We start from the raw sequence: 7885 nt of genomic DNA, 5'->3' as shown, positions 1-7885 counted from the left end.
ACGCGTGGATGCCTATTGGTCCCGGTTGGTGCCACCAACCTAGACCAAAGGGTCTCCTGACTGGGCTCTGCGCTGCCCACGTGGAGGCCCATCAGTCCCGGTTCTGGATTGAACCGGGACTAAAGGGTCGGGGCATTAGTACTGACTCTTTAGTCCCAGTTCAGGAACCGGGACTAAAGGCCCTTACGAACCAGGACTATAGGCCCTTTTTCTACCAGTGCATTGTGGCCAGATCAGGGCGGTGGCGGGGGATGGTTGTAGCTGTAGCGAGGGCTGCAGTGGCCCGACCAGCGTCGCGGTGGCCCTGGGGTGCGGCGGCTACCAGGGCTGCCAGGGCGGTGGTGGCGAGGACCCGGGTAGCATGGGTGACGCGGCGAGGGCCGGTGCTGGCCACTGCGGCCATTGGGGCGCGGCGGCGGGCGGCGGCTAAAGCGGCCAGTGGTGGTGTAGAGGCCCGGTCGGCGCCGCGGGTGCCGAATACCATGGCAGGGCAGCTGGGCCGGTCGCGGCGGCCAGCGGCCCGTAGGGGCCGGCTAGGTATAGCCGTATCCCCTGGACGGTGGTGACAAGATCGTTGAGGACCCCGATGATCTCCGCCGGGGAGTAGACGGCGGCCGGTGGTGCGGTGGAGGGCATCGTCATCTGGGTGGTGGTGGCACCGGAGGATGCGACCAGTGGCGCGGACGGGGAGGGCAGCGGCGCGGTGGTGACGCTCGGCAGCGCAAGTGACGGGATGGGCGACGGGGAAGACATGATCAGAACTGAGCTACCTGATATCAAAGTGCTAGGAGCTAGGGTTCTGCCGGTTCTAGGGCAGAGATTGTAGGAGAAAGATGGAGGAAGACGAGGTCGAGGGCGCGGCGGCCGACGGCTGGGCGCCGTCCTTGCGTGGTGGAGAAGAGACGGTGGCGGCGCAAGAGGCAGCTAGGGTTAGGTCTCCCGGCTCCCTAAGGGAAGCTGAGCAAATACTGACTACTTCTTACTTGATTAGATTGATACATCTCCTCTCCTTATATAAGGAGGTTTACTTGACACCTAAGCAAACGACCCTAATAACGATAAGATAATGGGTCACAACCCATTGAACTAAGCCCCTAATATGCCGGTCATAACAGTTATGATGAGTGAGACATGCATGCATGGTTCCATGTGGTTGACGGCGTATGATAGCTAGGCCAGTCGTCGACGGGTGAAGGAGGCCTCCAGCTGCTTCCAGGCAGCTGCCAACCGCTGTCAGCTTCAGCTTGCCCCCAACAACCAGGTTGCCTCTAAACTGTTGCTGACTGCAGATTCCAGATCAGGAATGCCACGACAGATCATAACAACAGATTAGGAATGAACAAATTAAAGATGTGCAACCTAACAATTTCCTGAAAGGCAGAAAAGTGTGCAGTTAGGGTTTAGGCCTACATCAGCTTAAAGAATTTGTTAGGCAGAAAAATTGATCGAACAACATGCATAGATTCCCATTCTTTTTCTTTGGAAGACGTACATCTACAATTCGAAAGGGACCAAGCAAGCAAACAAGTCTGTTCTTATCAAACAGTTATGGCTATAGGCATGTTAGGCTGTTTTTATGCTGACCGTTGAATGAATCAACACACTGATGCAGTCCCTATCTACAATCCCCTACCACTCTTCCACCCTGTTAGCCATCACAGGAACCCTATTGCAAGTTTCCAACTCAGACTCTGTTTCAAGTTAATGCGTACAAGCAAAAAATCGTAGCAAAAATGGCAGTGGCGAGTACCTCTTCGGCTCTCCAGCTCCAGCCTCTCCTCCTCGTGCTCCTACTCGCTGCCACCAGCGAGGCCACCACATTCAAAATCATCAACCAATGTTCCTACACCGCGTGGCCAGCCGCTTTGCCGGGAGATGGCGTGAAGCTCGATCAGGGGGAGACGTGGGCACTGAACGTGCCCGCTGGTACCTCAGCAGGGCGCATCTAGGCGCGCGCAGGCTGCTCACTCCTTCGCGAAGGCGGGTCATGCCAAACTGGCGACTGCAGCGGCTTGCTCGCCTGTACGGTCAGTGGTCGATCGCCAAACACGCTAGGCGAGTTCAGGCTTGGCCAAGGCCAAAGTGATGATGATTTCTTCGACATCTCGCTCACTGATGGCTTCAATGTGCCCATGGACTTCCTGCCGGTGCCGGTTCAGGGAAGGTTAGGGTACAGCAAGGGGCCGCGCTGTGCAGCCAACATCACATCGCAGTGCCCAAGAGATCTGAAGGCTCCGGGAGGGTGTAACTATCCTTGTATTAGGAGTGCGGAAAGCAATTGCAGTTACACAATTAACTCGGTCTTCTTTAAGTAGATGTGCCCAGATGCCTACAGCAATCCCAACGATTTTTCCACTTTCACTTGCCGTACTGGCACAGACTACCAGGTCATCTTCTGTCCCCTGATTAATCAAGCAATATCTTCTACAGCTGAAAGTCCCCTGCTTGCGCCCCCGGCCGATGTTGTTGGCGCCGCCTCCTTGCGGTGCAGCGCCGTTTCTTCTTCTACCTTGAGCTGCCTCGCACAACTCTATCCTCTCTCTTTGTCTCTCTCAAGAACACATGAGAACACACACGCACGCACACATGCACCAAGGGAGAAACCAACCGCTAGCTTTGCCAAGAGGCTCTCTCCTTTGTGAAAACAAACACTACACTCTGGCTGCAGCCCTCACGGCCTCATTTTCTCATTAACTCAATGCCATACTTATATACACAGGAGGTTTGCCTCACGCACACCCTAACTTCGGGCCAGGGCGAACACAACAAGTATTCAGAAGACCCAATCATATCTGATGGAAAGCTGGACGACAAGGAGGGGGAGGGGAGAGAGTTTGCACGTGAGCCAAAGAAGAAGAAGCCTACACCTGAAAATTCGGTAGAGACCGCGGCGCGGTCCTGCCCGTCCCAATGAGATGCATGAGTTGGAACTGCCGGGGGCTTGGGAACCCCGATGCAGTTCGAGAGCTTCGCAGTTTAGTGAAGCAAGAAGGACCCTCTCTTCTTTTCGTCATGGAGACAAAGATTAGAGGCAAGCGTGTTGAATTTCTGAAATATGTACTTGGTTTCAGTGGCTGCTATGCAGTCAATAGTGAAGGGTTGAGCGGAGGTATTTGTTAGAAAATAAACCATGAATGTATTATGGCGTGTGTTGTAGCAGCTGTAGAGATCCGTTGGACTGGCCGCCTTGAGTGGAGCAGCCGTGGCTGGCTTAGCTATATGCATGGCCGGTCATGTGGCCGTTGGAAGAGGCTGGATCTGGGCGTGCATGCAGGTTGTGGCTGGTGCGGTGAGCGTGCAGTTGGTGCATGCATGAGTTAGTTAGCTAGTGGAGGCATTTTAGGAGTGGACTGCTTGGCTGTTGCGTTGCCGTAGCCTTTAAAAGGGGTCGTGTAATTGTGTTGTCGAAGTGCCAAACGCAGTGAATAAAGGTTGCCAAGATACAGGCTGGTCCGCGGGCGCGGCGTTCGTCGCCATTGCTCTGAGTTCGTGCTCGAGTTGGGTTATCTTGTGCGTATGGTTTCCGGGTTTGCGCCAACAATTGGTATCATGAGCTTGGTGTCTTGGGCGTGCTTGCCGTGCCGGAGGCGTGGCAGCAATGGCGGCGCTCGCTGGCAGCTGCGCGATGGAGCTCTGGGCCGTGTGTCGGCCCATGGAGGTGGGCGGCGCTGTGGCTGTCATGGCGCGTGGTGGAGGCGGCGGGCGGTGACGTCGTACGTGCGGCTACCGTGGAGGCCGCCGAGGCGCTGCGTGGTGGCGCGGCGGCGCAGCACGGCGTGGCGGCGTGGAGGCACTGCATGGCGGCATGGAGGCCGCGGCGGTGTAGGGCAATAAGCCGCGGCGGCGAGCTGGGCGCGACCGGTGCGTGTTATGGGTGCGCACTGGACGCGTCGGGTCGGGACCACGGGCGCGCGGTGAGCGCACTGGTGTGGTCGGGCTTGTCGGACGCGTCGGATGCGCGCGGGACGCACTGGGGTGGTCGGGCGCGTTGGGTGCGCGCGGGACGTGCGGGACGTCAAGCGTGTGTCGTCGGCGGAGGAGGAGCTCGGCGTATGTCACCGGAGACGTGACGGAGCACGGTGGAACTGGTGTCGATGCGCCAGGTCGGGTCCGCGGGCTGGGTCACGGTCGTGGTGACATCGATGACGGGAGCTACACCAACTTCGATGATAATGATGTTGTGGTTTAGGGAGAGTATGTTAGAAAATAAACCATGAATGTATTATGGCGTGTGTTGTAGCAGCTGTAGAGATCCGTTGGACTGGCCGGCGTTGAGTGGAGCAGCCGTGGCTGGCTTAGCTATATGCACGGCCGGTCATATGGCCGTTGGAAGAGGCTGGATCTGGGCGTGCATGCAGGTAGTGGCTGGTGCGGTGAGCGTGCAGTTGGTGCATGCATGAGTTAGTTAGCTAGTGGAGGCATTTTAGGAGTGGACTGCTTGGCTGTTGCGTTGCCGTAGCCTTGAAAAGGGGTCGTGTAATCGTGTTGTTGAAGTGCCAAACCCAGTGAATAAAGGTTGCCAAGATACAGGCCGGTCCGTGGCCGCGGCATTCGTCGCCATTGCTCTGTGTTCATGCTCGAGTTGGGTTATCTTGTGCGTATGGTTTCCGGGTTTGCGCCAACAGTATTGGTCTGTTCTGGACAAAGGATGTTTCAGTTGAGTTGAAGAATTTTAGTACTAGTCATATTGACGTAATGGTGAAGGACTTGAATCAAAACTCTCTGGAGTGGCGATTCACAGAATTTTATGGCGCTCCTAGAGTGGAAAACAGACATCATAGTTGGCGCTTTCTGCGCTCCTTATTCGGTATTCCACACTGGCGTGGCTGTGCATGGGGGACTTCAACGAGACGCTTTTCGCAGTAGAACACCCAGGCCGGAGGGGCAGATGCGAGCTTTTCGGGAGGTTATAGATGACTGTATGTTACAAGACCTTGGCTGGTCAGGCTGTGCGTACACATGGGATAACAGGCAAGCAGGCCTGTCCAATGTCAAAGCAAGGCTGGATAGAGCCTTTGCAAATGAGGAGTTTCGGCAACATTATGAGTATATCCGAGTGAAGCATCTTGCGGCATGTGAATCGGATCACTGTTTTGTTGTAGCGGATGTGCAAGCTTCTCTGCCGGGTAGATCTCAGCATACACGGCAGTTTAGATATGAAAACGTTTGGCAAACACACAGGGATTATGATCAGCTTGTGTCAGAAACATGGCGTGGTCATGCTCGCGCCCCGGGACTGCAAGGTATATCAGATTCGCTTGATCTTCTCAGGCGCACTCTTGGTCCATGGGAGCAAAGGAGTTCGGGTGCCTCACACGTACGGTGAGATAGCTTCAGAAAAAGTTGAATAAGCTCCGGAGTGAGTTTGTTGGACGTGGCCCGACAGATGAAGAGAAATGGACGGTCACAAAACTCCGGGAGGCTATGCATCAGGAAGAGATATGGATGAAACAACATCCGCGTGTCCGTTGGTTATGCAAAGGAGATCGTAATACATCCTACTTTCAAGCACAAGCAGCAGTGAGAAAAGGCATAAATAGTATTGCCGATCTCAGGCGCCAGGACGGCTCGATTTATGCAACAGAAAGAGAGGACAAGGAGGAAGTGCAAGCTTTTTACCAGAACTTGTATGAGTCCCAAGGTTTTTATGATGTTAATAATTTGTTGAACTTTGTTCCGGTGAAAGTAACACAGGCTATGAATGATCTTATGAATAAACCATATGATGCAACCGAGGTGAGGGAGGCTGTCGGTGTCAAAACCGGCGGATCTCGGGTAGGGGGTCCCGAACTGTGCGTCTAGGCCGGATGGTAACAGGAGGCAGGGGACACAATGTTTAGCCAGGTTCGGGCCCTCTTGATGGAGGTAAAACCCTACGTCCTGCTTGATTAATATTGATGATATGGGTAGTACAAGAGTAGATCTACCACGAGATCAGAGAGGCTAAACCCTAGAAGCTAGCCTATGGTATGATTGTATGTTGTGGTTGTTGTCCTACGGACTAAAATCCTCCGGTTTATATAGACACCGGAGAGGGTTAGGGTTACACAAGGTCGGTTACAAAGGAGGAGATATCCATATCCGTGTTGCCTAGCTTGCCTTCCAAGCCAAGTAGAGTCCCATCTGGACATGAGACGAAGTCTTCAATCTTGTATCTTCATAGTCTAACAGTCCGGCCAATGGAGATAGTCCGGCTGTCCGAAGACCCCCTAATCCAGGACTCCCTCAGTAGCCCCTGAACCATGCTTCAATGACGATGAATCCGGCGCGCAGTATTGTCTTCGGCATTGCAAGGCGGATTCCTTCTCCGAATACATCACAGAAGAATTTGAATACGAGGATAGTGTCTGACCCTGCAAAATAAGTTCCACATACCACCGTAGAGAGAATAATATTTTCGCAATTCTAATTTGCTGACTTGTCTTGACGTATAACGTTATGTCATGGCCCGATGATTATTCGAACCGTTTCCTTTAACCAGCCCCACACATAACGCGAGGCAGTTTTTCGACACGTCTTGTCAAAGCAGAGATCGTGTCCCCTTATTACGGGATTCTCATCAATACGGGCGTGGGTAACCCAACCGCGCCATCGATTACGGCGCTTGGGGGATAAGCGAGTTTTACCAGGCAAGTGGGGACGCTTAGTTTCGCCCGCCCATATAAAGGGATAAAGATTCACCTTTCTATCCACGCCATCTTCCTCCTTTGCTCATCCATTTTCGCACACTCGAGCTCTAGTGCCCAAGTCCGCACTTCCCACCTCAACCTTCTCCAACCATGTCCGGAGCGGGAGGCAGGTGGATGGTCTCCTCCGTCACGGATGGAGACATCAAGAAACTGAGGAGAGCCGGATACCTGCCCGACGACATCGCGCACCGGCTCCCAGATGAGGGGCAGCTCATCCCCACCCCCAGGCCCCATGAGAGGGTAGTGTTCCTCACCCATTTCCTCCGCGGACTGGGATTCCCTGTCCATCCATTCGTCCGGGGGCTCATGTTCTATTACAGCCTGGATTTCCATAATCTGGCCCCGAACTTTATCCTCAACATCTCGGCGTTTATCGTCGTGTGCGAGGCCTTCCTCCGCATCAAGCCCCACTTCGGCTTATGGTTGAAGACCTCACTACTAGAAAAAGGGCTACTAGTGGCGCACCTATTTTCGCTACTAATGGCGCACTACTGGTGCGCCACTAGTATGACCCACGGTGCGCCATTAGTATCTGGTATACTAATGGCGCACCACATAGAAGTGCGCCATTAGTAACAATTTTTCATTATGTCTTAACCTCAAGTCAAATCGCACTCCGTGGTCAAACTTCCCGAAAGGTCACCATCCTCACACTACTCCAGCCCAAGCACGCTTAACTTTAGAGTTCTATCCAACCCCAGCAACAGCTCACTTCACAGGCACTTGTTGATATATCTAGCATATCAATCCTATTATACCTTGTTGATGTCTAAGACTTTGTTCATGTTCATGACTATGATGAAATTTTGAAAAATATTTCAAACTTCCCGGTCATATTACGTATCATTTTTTGAAAAAAAAAATTAAAAAAATTTCAAAACCTTTTTTTTATTTTTTTGCCTCTAGATCTTGAAAGCCCCATAACTTTTTTTGTGTTAGGTTTTTGGGGATTTTGAAAATGTTTAACGGGGTTCCCCCAATTAAATTCGGATGTAACTTTTCGAGTAGATGATTTTTCATATATAAAACTTTTTAATCCGAGTTCGTATGCAAAAGTTATGCCCATTTTACAAATTTCCAGAGAGATTTTGCAAATAAAGTCGAAATTTATATTTGTAAATTTTCCCAACAACTAGACCACATATCACATGGCAAACTTATTTTCTTTTATTTTTTTGACATTTTTATCATTTTTT

General features: G+C 52.4%; 1 pseudogene; it reads left to right on the top strand.

The window, feature by feature from the left end:
* The first annotated feature begins 1546 nt into the window (after positions 1-1546).
* Positions 1547-7885, top strand: part of LOC119271843 — a 46430-nt pseudogene continuing 40091 nt past the window's right edge.

The sequence above is a fragment of the Triticum dicoccoides genome, chromosome 3A (genome assembly GCF_002162155.2).
Source record: "Triticum dicoccoides isolate Atlit2015 ecotype Zavitan chromosome 3A, WEW_v2.0, whole genome shotgun sequence".
NCBI classification, from domain to species: domain Eukaryota; kingdom Viridiplantae; phylum Streptophyta; class Magnoliopsida; order Poales; family Poaceae; genus Triticum; species Triticum dicoccoides.
This window is presented reverse-complemented; position numbering and strand designations above follow the sequence as displayed.